This window comes from Arctopsyche grandis, chromosome 4 (assembly GCF_051622035.1).
Source record: "Arctopsyche grandis isolate Sample6627 chromosome 4, ASM5162203v2, whole genome shotgun sequence".
Classification (NCBI taxonomy): domain Eukaryota; kingdom Metazoa; phylum Arthropoda; class Insecta; order Trichoptera; family Hydropsychidae; genus Arctopsyche; species Arctopsyche grandis.
The window spans coordinates 11455691-11468144 of NC_135358.1; positions in this window are offsets into that span (position 1 = coordinate 11455691).

Genomic DNA, 12454 nt, shown 5'->3' on the forward strand with positions numbered 1-12454 from the left:
AAAGTGACCGGTCGACACTTGAATGGGCATCCTTTGGAATTTTCCCCGGATATCTGGAAGGAAATATATCTCGATAGCGTGCTAGAACCAGAGTACCACCATTAGAAATGCAGAGAAAATTTTCATCTCGATCGACAACGAAATAAAGTACAATGGTGAATTTCAAACAATGGTATCGAAGGTTCAATTAATTTCTTAGCGAAGCTTGATATAATATTGATTTTTTTTACAAAACACCTAGCGTAAACAATGCGCCATTATTTTTAATTATCACTGAGCGGCATTCATTATTATTCATATTTTGTATATTAAACTTATAATTCGGCAAGGAATAACGAAACAAACTTATTCATTTCGTTTAATATCAGATGTAGGTACCTAGTTTTTCCGGGGTTTTGTATTCAATATGTAATAAACAAACATTTATTTTCATTAATATATCAACGGTTGGTTTTTGAAAAATAATGATAATTTAAAGGAATATAGCACCGAGTGTATTACACAAAATATATAATTTTGTTTGGATTGTAAATATGATTACAATCGAATATATTATGTTATTATATTAAAGATATAATTACATATATCATGAGGCAAATATAATATTTTCAGAATCAAAATGCTTTCGCGAAGGCTTTACAAGATAATACCCAAAGTCCCTCGTCGATAATAAGGTCCCACAACAATTTCGCGGTTTGGTCACCTCGATACAATTTTACACCAAATTATGTACATACATATTATATAATACAAACACGACAGTGCCTACTAATAAATATGTATTTTTTACGTGCGTCAATTTTTACTCGACCTCAATTTTTTTCATACATTTTTTCTTCTCACAAAAACAACTTTTTACCACTCGAAACTTGAAGAGAGGGAGAAATGGGGTGGAAAGGGAGTGTTGGTGTGAAGAGAAGAGGCAACCGCGTTGAGTGAATTATGAATTCATAAATCATGACAGCCTTTTATTCAAAAACACGAAATGCATACGACCCATCGTGTCCGACCGATGATTGATGTTGGATTTTCCACAGTGGGATAAATGCCAGAAGCTGTCGCTTTTCCAAACGCGCCCTCGCGATTAAGTACTCGGATGCAAGAAAAAGAAAATCAAATATAATTAAACTTAAATCTCCAAATTGTACCACATAATGTAAACAATTTTTATTTTAATTCCCGTAAATCAACTAAAATTTGTCTATCATTTTCCCCGATTAAAATTAATCAAATATTGAACTCATAAATAAGTGGTACTTTAAAGCTTTATGCAATTTAAAATCAAATCTTTTTTTTTGTTAATTTAGATGATATTTTTTTGCACACGGTGATAATGTGGATAGTTTGCCAATTTGTTTGGAACCGCATCAATAATAAAATCAGATAAATTGGAAAACTTTCATAGAAAACGATCGACCTGGAATCTCATTTATCCAAGGTGGGGTCAGCAACACTGGGCCAGGGATGGAGCCTAACCAGGGATTAATCCTTCAGTTGATTGCATTATACACTTATCACTGAGCTATGTGTTACACTCAAAACTCGCCATATATGTACGTATGACTAATTCAAAAATATTTGATAACGAACTTTATGAGTGAAGATAATTATTAGTAGTAGTCATGAAATGAAATATTTATCGAAATAACTGCCTATAATATCTATTTATACTTTCACAATGTTTTTTACAAAGAAAAAATGTAAATGAATCTATTGAAAAATTTGCCCCATATCAAGGGAAAGTTCAATCAAATTTACTATCGATTTATCGGACCAATTGGTTTATTTTGACAGATTTTCTTACACCTTAAACGTTATTTTATTATTGCAAAAAAAAAACTCTCAATAGACACATTGAAGTTAAATTGGGTCGGTTTTGATTAGTTTTAACTGATAAGTGAAAATTCAAACCGCGGTTTTTCTCGTTGAAATCATTTAAACTCTAATACAAAGGGCACACAAAATCCTAGCCCAATATATATATATATATATATATATATATATATATATATATATATATATATATATATATATATATATGAGTTCGGTCTTTCGTGTCATGCGGGGAAGACGTGCTTCTGCGTTCTTCCCGCTATTACTCGCTTAAACCCGGCTATTGCACGAAATTTAATCTAAAAACTTAACCATCTAATCACTTATTTTACTAATTGCATCCTAGTATAATTTAAGTGTAAAAATAAACAGCAAATCGGTCGTAAAAAGCGGTTTTATATCAGTTATTTCGAAAAATTTTGTGCTAATTTTTGTGTCAAATCTGAGCAAAAGATATACGAACGAGATACATCTCCTTACCTGAATACAAAAAAAAAGGGTCACACAGAAGCAATAAATCTTCCACATAATTGCTTCCAGCCAAAAATCTTTAACGAACTTTACTTAATAGAATAATAGCAAACAGAAACGGTGTTTCCCAACTGTCTATCAGTTCTTTCTCATATTTAAATTATATTAAAGTAATTCGTGTAATTTTATATTCTTTACTAAAGTTATTATTAAAATATTAAATTGCAAACCGCACTCACATATATAAATCCGTTGTCTCCAAAGAGGCGTCTCACGATAAAGATCTGTAAAAAAGTAGTATAACAATTGCTAATCTATTATTATCATAACTAACTACTTTCACTTACAAAGTAACCCTGTTAAATGGCATGTAATAACTCATAAGTGATCCAAGTGATACCTAGGATGACTATCTGTCAAAGCTGACCACAGAGAAGAGTCTATGGCGGTAAGAACTCACTCCTTGAATGGAAATCTCTCTCAAGTACCGCCTTTTTCTCAACACATCTTGGATAAATGCGAGAAAAATAATATCCAAACTTCCAACAAGGTAAGAGTGACGATGGATGATAGCTTAGCTAATAGAAACCTGTATTTAGCCACGTACAATGTAAGAACGTTATCGAGTGAAGGAAGTGTGCTTGCATTAGAGAATGAATTAGAAAATATCAAATGGGATATAGTAGGACTTAGTGAAGTAAGACGAAAACAGCAAAACCAAATAATCCTAAAAAGTGGTAACTGTCTCTACTGGAGAGGGCTACCAAATGGTAGAATAGGAGGAGTAGGGTTTCTTATCAATAAGAGAATAGAAAGAAATATTATAGAAATAAGCGACATATCGGAACGTATATGCTATATAGTATTAAGAATCTCGAGCAGGTACACTTGTCAAATCTTCCAAGTGTACGCCCCCACATCTAGCCACCCAGACGAGGAAATAGAAGACTTCTACGAAAAAATACAGGACGCATACGATAATAGCCGTCACCACTTTAAAATAATCATGGGCGACTTTAACGCAAAAATAGGACAAAAGGCAAATACAGAAAGAGCAGTAGGCAATTTTGGTACCGGCCAAAGAAACGACAGAGGCGATCGCCTCATAGAATTCGCAGAACACAACAGGCTCTTTATCACTAATTCATTTTTCAGGAAAAACACCAACAATAAGTGGACTTGGGAGAGTCCTAAAGGAGACAGAAACGAGATCGATTTCATCCTAACAAATGCCCTGCACTCCGTTAAAGACGTTAGTGTTTTAAGTAAAGTAGATATAGGTAGCGATCACAGATTAGTCCGTGCCAAGATGGCCATTAATATAAATTGCGAACGTAGGAAATTAATAAAAGGATGCAGTAACTCTCCAGATTTCGCTCAACTAAGGTCTAGGAAAAAGGAATTCGAACTCGAACTTGGAAATCGATACGGGAAATTAAACCCAGAAGCAGACATCGAGGAATTGAACACTGTAATTAGTTCGGTTCTAACCTCAACAGGTAAGAAATAAGGTGGATTCAGGAAACAGATTAAATTAAGCAAAATTTCAGCGGAAACAAAAAACCTAATTAAGCATAAAAGGAATTTAGATAGGGATAATAATAAGCAAGAATACAATCTAGTAAATAAGGAAATTAAAAAGAGAATAGTCAGGGATGTCAGGGATTTTAACAGCAAGCTAATAGAAAATACCATTAAGAATAACCGTAGCCTGAAAAAGTGCAAACAGGATCTTTTCTTAGGCAAAAACCAAATGATCGCAATCAGATCAGAGAGCGGAGTAATAATTAGGAATAGAGAAGAAATCATAGACAGAGTTTACACGTTCTATTCAAAACTATACGAGAACGACAACGGCCAATTCCCCGCTCTGGAATCGACACACGGCCAAAGGGTTCCTGCAGTATTGCCTAGCGAAGTAGAGGCCGCGCTAAAAACTGCAAAGAACGGTAAAACCCCAGGGGAAGATAATATTCCCATTGACTTACTAAAATGTGGCGGCCCCCCCCTAATTAATATCTTAGCTAGGCTTTTCAGCAAATGCATCCAGAACCAAGCTATACCAGAAGGATGGAATAACGCAACTATCATTTTAATACACAAAAAAGGCGACAAAAGCGATATCAAGAACTACCGACCCATTAGTCTACTTTCAGCGGTCTACAAGCTCTTCACGAAGGTTATTACAGAAAGGCTGAAGAATATCCTCGACGAGAACCAACCTATAGAGCAGGCAGGGCTTAGGGCAAATTTCAGCACAATGGACCACCTCCAAGTAGTTGGCGAACTAATCGAGCGCGCCAACGAATATCAACGGCCATTGTGCCTAGGTTTCGTCGATTATGAGAAAGCCTTCGATACAGTTAGTCATAATGCAGTACTTAACGCTCTAAAAACACAGGGAGTGCCGGAACCCTATGTGGGACTGTTAGCTGCAATATATAAGAATGCCACAGCTTCAGTTAAAATTTTTTCAGGTACAGATAGATTTAGCATAGGAAAAGGAGTAAGACAAGGAGATACAATCTCGCCCAAGTTATTCAATGCGGTGCTTGAGGGAGTTTTCAGGAAATTGGATTGGGATACAGCCGGAGTAAGCATCAATGGTCGCTTTTTGAGTCACCTTCGGTTCGCAGACGATATAGTTTTAGTAGCTCGTGATTCAGCTGACCTACTTATCAGACTAACACAGCTGGACAGGGAAAGTAGAAAAGTAGGATTAAAAATTAACGTAGATAAGACTAAACTAATGTTCAATAGTTATTGCATGCCTGATAGCATCCGCTTAGATGATAAACCAGTAGAAGTAGTAAATAATTATTTATATTTAGGTCAAATAATTGACATGTCTGGTAGTAAAAATGAAGAGATAAAGAGACGTATGAAATTAGGGTGGAGTGCATTTGGACGGATGAATGCTGTTTTTAAATCAAAAATGCCACTCTGCCTGAAGAAAAGGATCTTTGATCAATGCGTTTTGCCAGTGATGACGTATGGATGTGAAACTTGGACACTGAACGCCAAGATGCAAAATAAAATCCAATGCACTCAAAGAAGTATGGAACGCTGTATGCTTGGCATAACGAGGAAAGACAGGAAGCGGAACACGTGGGTGAGAAATATGACAAGGGTAGTGGACATAGTGGATAGAGTGAAGAGATTGAAATGGCAATGGGCGGGTCACGTAGCTAGGAGGATGGACGAAAGGTGGACAAAAGAAGTGCTTGAATGGTACCCGAGAGAAGGCAAAAGAGTAAAAGGAAGACCGCAAGGAAGATGGGTGAACGAAATTAGGAAAATGTGCGGAATGAGATGGATGAGTGTTGCGCAAAACAGAGACGAGTGGAAGCGTGTTGGAGAGGCCTTCATCCAGCAGTGGATGGCGAATGGCTGTAAATGATGATGATATATATATATATATATGTATATATATATATATATATATATGTATATATATATATATATATATATATATATATATATATATATATATATATATATATATATATATATATATATATATATATATATATACATATATATATATATATATATACATATATATATATATATATATATATATATATATATATATATATATATATATATATATATATATATATATATATATATACATATATATATATATATATATATATATATACATATATATATATATATCATCATCATTTACAGCCATTCGCCATCCACTGCTGGATGAAGGCCTCTCCAACACGCTTCCACTCGTCTCTGTTTTGCGCAACACTCATCCATCTCATTCCGCACATTTTCCTAATTTCGTTCACCCATCTTCCTTGCGGTCTTCCTTTTACTCTTTTGCCTTCTCTCGGGTACCATTCAAGCACTTCTTTTGTCCACCTTTCGTCCATCCTCCTAGCTACGTGACCCGCCCATTGCCATTTCAATCTCTTCACTCTATCCACTATGTCCACTACCCTTGTCATATTTCTCACCCACGTGTTCCGCTTCCTGTCTTTCCTCGTTATGCCAAGCATACAGCGTTCCATACTTCTTTGAGTGCATTGGATTTTATTTTGCATCTTGGCGTTCAGTGTCCAAGTTTCACATCCATACGTCATCACTGGCAAAACGCATTGATCAAAGATCCTTTTCTTCAGGCAGAGTGGCATTTTTGATTTAAAAACAGCATTCATCCGTCCAAATGCACTCCACCCTAATTTCATACGTCTCTTTATCTCTTCATTTTTACTACCAGACATGTCAATTATTTGACCTAAATATAAATAATTATTTACTACTTCTACTGGTTTATCATCTAAGCGGATGCTATCAGGCATGCAATAACTATTGAACATTAGTTTAGTCTTATCTACGTTAATTTTTAATCCTACTTTTCTACTTTCCCTGTCCAGCTGTGTTAGTCTGATAAGTAGGTCAGCTGAATCACGAGCTACTAAAACTATATCGTCTGCGAACCGAAGGTGACTCAAAAAGCGACCATTGATGCTTACTCCGGCTGTATCCCAATCCAATTTCCTGAAAACTCCCTCAAGCACCGCATTGAATAACTTGGGCGAGATTGTATCTCCTTGTCTTACTCCTTTTCCTATGCTAAATCTATCTGTACCTGAAAAAATTTTAACCGAAGCTGTGGCATTCTTATATATTGCAGCTAACAGTCCCACATAGGTTTCCGGCACTCCCTGTGTTTTTAGAGCGTTAAGTACTGCATTATGACTAACTGTAACGAAGGCTTTCTCATAATCGACGAAACCTAGGCACAATGGCCGTTGATATTCGTTGGCGCGCTCGATTAGTTCGCCAACTACTTGGAGGTGGTCCATTGTGCTGAAATTTGCCCTAAACCCTGCCTGCTCTACAGGTTGGTTCTCGTCGAGGATATTCTTCAGCCTTTCTGTAATAACCTTCGTGAAGAGCTTGTAGACCGCTGAAAGTAGACTAATGGGTCGGTAGTTCTTGATATCGCTTTTGTCGCCTTTTTTGTGTATTAAAATGATAGTTGCGTTATTCCATCCTTCTGGTATAGCTTGGTTCTGGATGCATTTGCTGAAAAGCCTAGCTAAGATATTAATTAGGGGGGGGCCGCCACATTTTAGTAAGTCAATGGGAATATTATCTTCCCCTGATGATTTACCGTTCTTTGCAGTTTTTAGCGCGGCCTCTACTTCGCTAGGCAATACTGCAGGAACCCTTTGGCCGTGTGTCGATTCCAGAGCGGGGAATTGGCCGTTGTCGTTCTCGTATAGTTTTGCATAGAACGTGTAAACTCTGTCTATGATTTCTTCTCTATTCCTAATTATTACTCCGCTCTCTGATCTGATTGCGATCATTTGGTTTTTGCCTAAGAAAAGATCCTGTTTGCACTTTTTCAGGCTACGGTTATTCTTAATGGTATTTTCTATTAGCTTGCTGTTAAAATCCCTGACATCCCTGACTATTCTCTTTTTAATTTCCTTATTTACTAGATTGTATTCTTGCTTATTATTATCCCTATCTAAATTCCTTTTATGCTTAATTAGGTTTTTTGTTTCCGCTGAAATTTTGCTTAATTTAATCTGTTTCCTGAATCCACCTAATTTCTTACCTGTTGAGGTTAGAACCGAACTAATTACAGTGTTCAATTCCTCGATGTCTGCTTCTGGGTTTAATTTCCCGTATCGATTTCCAAGTTCGAGTTCGAATTCCTTTTTCCTAGACCTTAGTTGAGGGAAATCTGGAGAGTTACTGCATCCTTTTATTAATTTCCTACGTTCGCAATTTATATTAATGGCCATCTTGGCACGGACTAATCTGTGATCGCTACCTATATCTACTTTACTTAAAACACTAACGTCTTTAACGGAGTGCAGGGCATTTGTTAGGATGAAATCGATCTCGTTTCTGTCTCCTTTAGGACTCTCCCAAGTCCACTTATTGTTGGTGTTTTTCCTGAAAAATGAATTAGTGATAAAGAGCCTGTTGTGTTCTGCGAATTCTATGAGGCGATCGCCTCTGTCGTTTCTTTGGCCGGTACCAAAATTGCCTACTGCTCTTTCAGTATTTGCCTTTTGTCCTATTTTTGCGTTAAAGTCGCCCATGATTATTTTAAAGTGGTGACGGCTATTATCGTATGCGTCCTGTATTTTTTCGTAGAAGTCTTCTATTTCCTCGTCTGGGTGGCTAGATGTGGGGGCGTACACTTGGAAGATTTGACAAGTGTACCTGCTCGAGATTCTTAATACTATATAGCATATACGTTCCGATATGTCGCTTATTTCTATAATATTTCTTTCTATTCTCTTATTGATAAGAAACCCTACTCCTCCTATTCTACCATTTGGTAGCCCTCTCCAGTAGAGACAGTTACCACTTTTTAGGATTATTTGGTTTTGCTGTTTTCGTCTTACTTCACTAAGTCCTATTATATCCCATTTGATATTTTCTAATTCATTCTCTAATGCAAGCACACTTCCTTCACTCGATAACGTTCTTACATTGTACGTGGCTAAATACAGGTTTCTATTAGCTAAGCTATCATCCATCGTCACTCTTACCTTGTTGGAGGTTTGGATATTATTTTTCTCGCATTTATCCAAGATGTGTTGAGAAAAAGGCGGTACTTGAGAGAGATTTCCATTCAAGGAGTGAGTTCTTACCGCCATAGACTCTTCTCTGTGGTCAGCTTTGACAGATATTCATCCTAGGTATCACTTGGATCACTTATGAGTTATTACATGCCATTTAACAGGGTTACTTTGTAAGTGAAAGTAGTTAGTTATGATAATAATAGATTAGCAATTGTTATACTACTTTTTTACAGATCTTTATCGTGAGACGCCTCTTTGGAGACAACGGATTTATATATGTGAGTGCGGTTTGCAATTTAATATTTTAATAATAAATTTAGTAAAGAATATAAAATTACACGAATTACTTTAATATAAATTAAATATGAAAAAGAACTATTAGACAGTTGGGAAACACCGTTTCTGTTTGCTATTATTCTATTAAGTAAAGTTCGTTAAAAATTTTTGTCTGAAAGCAATTATGTGGAAGATTTATTGCTTCTGTGGGACCGAATTTTGACTGGCGACCCTTATTTTTTTTGTATTCAGGTAGGGAGATGTATCTCGTTCGTATACGCTTTTGTAACTGACACAAAATTAACACAAAATTTTTCGCAATCACTGATATTAAAAACGCTGTTAACGGCCGATCGTCTGTTTATTTTTACACTTAAATTATACTAGGATGCAATTAGTAAAATAAGTGATTAGATGGTTAAATTTTTAGATTAAATTTCGTGCAATAGCCGGGTTTAAGCGAGTAATAGCGGGAAGAACGCAGAAGCACGTCTTCCCCGCATGACACGAAAGACCGAACTCCATATATATATATATATATATATATATATATATATATATATATATATATATATATATATATATATATATATATAAAATTAATGTCTGTCTCGTATAGGCTCCTAAACAACTCAACCGATTAAGATTGAACTTTCAGGATTTTTTGTATGCTTATCCGGGAAGCTTTCTAAGAAAAAAAAACGAGAAAAAACCTATTAATAATAATATTTGTAATTACGATTTTACCGACGCGAAAGTTAGAAGCGCCATTGTGAAGTCAACGAAATGTGTCCGTTGGAAACCACGTTACCAGTTGGTTTATGACGCCACGGACTTGAAGAGACGTTAAATGTGTTCGCCAACTGCGGTTTTCCTACAAACGGGAACGGGAACGGGAATTGCATGCATTATTTTGGCATTGCAACGAATGTCGGGTTCAGCTAGTTTTGAAAATAAAAGTCGTCAAGAGCTTCCTTTGGGATATATCGTTATTATAAACACAAAAAATGCCGAAAATATTTGTGAATTTTATAAAGCATAAACATGCCAAAGTGACATATTTTCCTAAAGCGAAATTTCCATTTTTTGCCTCGGCCTACATAAATATATATGTATATGTAAATATGTAGTAAAAACGTCTTTGAAAACAAGCACAGTCATCCTTTGACCAAATATTAATTTTCTTTCGCTTTTGACACTAGTCGTAGCCAGCGTAATATATACATATTTTTTTGTTCTCGGGTTTAATATATTGTTTCCTCGTGCGGATCATATTTTCATCTATGATTAGTATGGGACCGGAGTACGCGTCGTCCCGCTTTTCCCCGGCTTATCGGAGTCCCCTGCGGTGCGACGGGCCTGGCGCCTGGGGCCTTCCTGGAGGCTGGGGCCTGGCGGGGCCATCTCCAGGTCCACGGGCACGTATGGGTTTATTTACAGTTGGAGAGAGAGAGAGAGAGAAACATACAGAGAGAGAGACAGTGAGGGAGAGAGCGTGGTTCCCGCGGCGGCTCTGTTCCTAACTCGATAAGGCCGGCCTCATAATCACATCAGCCGAGTACCTGATTGCCCGCGGCCAACCTTCGTAAACAACGGGAACAAGGCGATAATCAAACAAAATGTCGGAACACGCTCGCCATTATTATTCTCGACCCACTATTATTATTGCTGTCTTGCGAGATGAAAAAACACGACAAGATGCCCTGGAATAGTGGCGCGTGAGCATTGGAAGCAGCCTCGTGTGTCAATCTTGCGAAAGTGGTGATTAACTTCGACTATAAACGAGAGTGCATTATATCATTAGGTCATGGTGATTTGATCAGCTTTGGTAAAGATTTTTCTTTACATATGTATGAATGTAGAACTGCGAATATTCGGGACAGAACGTATTAGCGATAGTAAAACCGCCACAAATTCGAGATTATCAATAGTATTCACATACACATGTTAATTGTATAATGTTAAAGCTTTGAACCATAATATTTGGTTGGCCTTGTGATATACATACATACAGTCTCATGTTAAATTGATGAAAAAAATTGTATCTAAGAAATGTAACAATTTTAATTTATTTATAGTTTTTGTTTTGGACCATTATGGCATTACAGGAAGAACCTATTGCGCTACAATGGCCTACATTTGAAAAATAAGAAAAACAAAAAATAAAATAAGTAAAAGACATAAAATAAAAAGAAAAAAGCAAAAGCAGAAAAACATGATAAAAATAATAAAAATAACAAAAGAAAAATAATACATAAGAAAAAATTAATAAAGGTGTAAAAGTCAAAAATAAAATCCAAAAATCGTATTCTTAGTTTCACATTGAACAAAAGAAAAAGAGTACATAATGAGAAAGAAAAAGAAAAAGTAAAATAAAATAAAACAAAATAAAAATAAAAAATAAAATCACAGCGAGACCCAAATGGAAGAGAGTAGATTAAGATTCTACTCATTAATCACATTCAAATTAAGAAAATAATGATGAGCGCAGCTTACCAGATAAATATTTAAAAATAATATCCGACAATCTTGGAATAGGAGCCATTCGAGAAGGAACTGTGCGAGCAGGAGGTACAACCATCAAGTGATGATGTCTACCACGCACATAGTTATTAGGACATAAGACATAAAGTCCCATCTGTTCCATCAATAACGGGCATGACGTATTACCACGTCATTAATGATGCTATGAATGACAAAATTTATGGCAATGACAACTTAAAAAAAAACTCTAGCATTTTCATTTTCTAATTTCATTTTCAATCTAATCTATACGCTGAGAAAGTTAGTTCTATGTACATTGTATGTATTTATGTATAAGAACGGCCAGCAGATCAACTTGAACTCCACAATATATTATCTGTTTATAAAAGAATTCCCATTCCTAGTGCTAATAAGAGGTTTCTCTTAGTGAAGAAGTAATTGACATGTTACAAAAAATTAATTTTCAAATATAAAAATATATATGTATGTACATACATAGTACATATAATATCATTTTTTTGTACATATGTACATACCTATGTAAGAATATATATTTACAAGAGTTATTGTGTGCATGTCCGCGATGGTTTTTGTAAAAAAATCCCCCAAAAACGGGAACGGAAACGGAGAAAAACGGGAATGAGTGGCATTGAATAGCAAATAATTTCAAATCAGTTCGCAATCTACGTTGTAAGGGGAAAATAAGCAAACAATTGAATAATTGAGAAAGTGTTCGTCGCCTTCTTTTGTTTTTGTTTTTAGTCAAGTCAAGTCAAGTTCGCCGCCTGCTTTTTGCCGACAAACGGGAACTTGAATGGGAA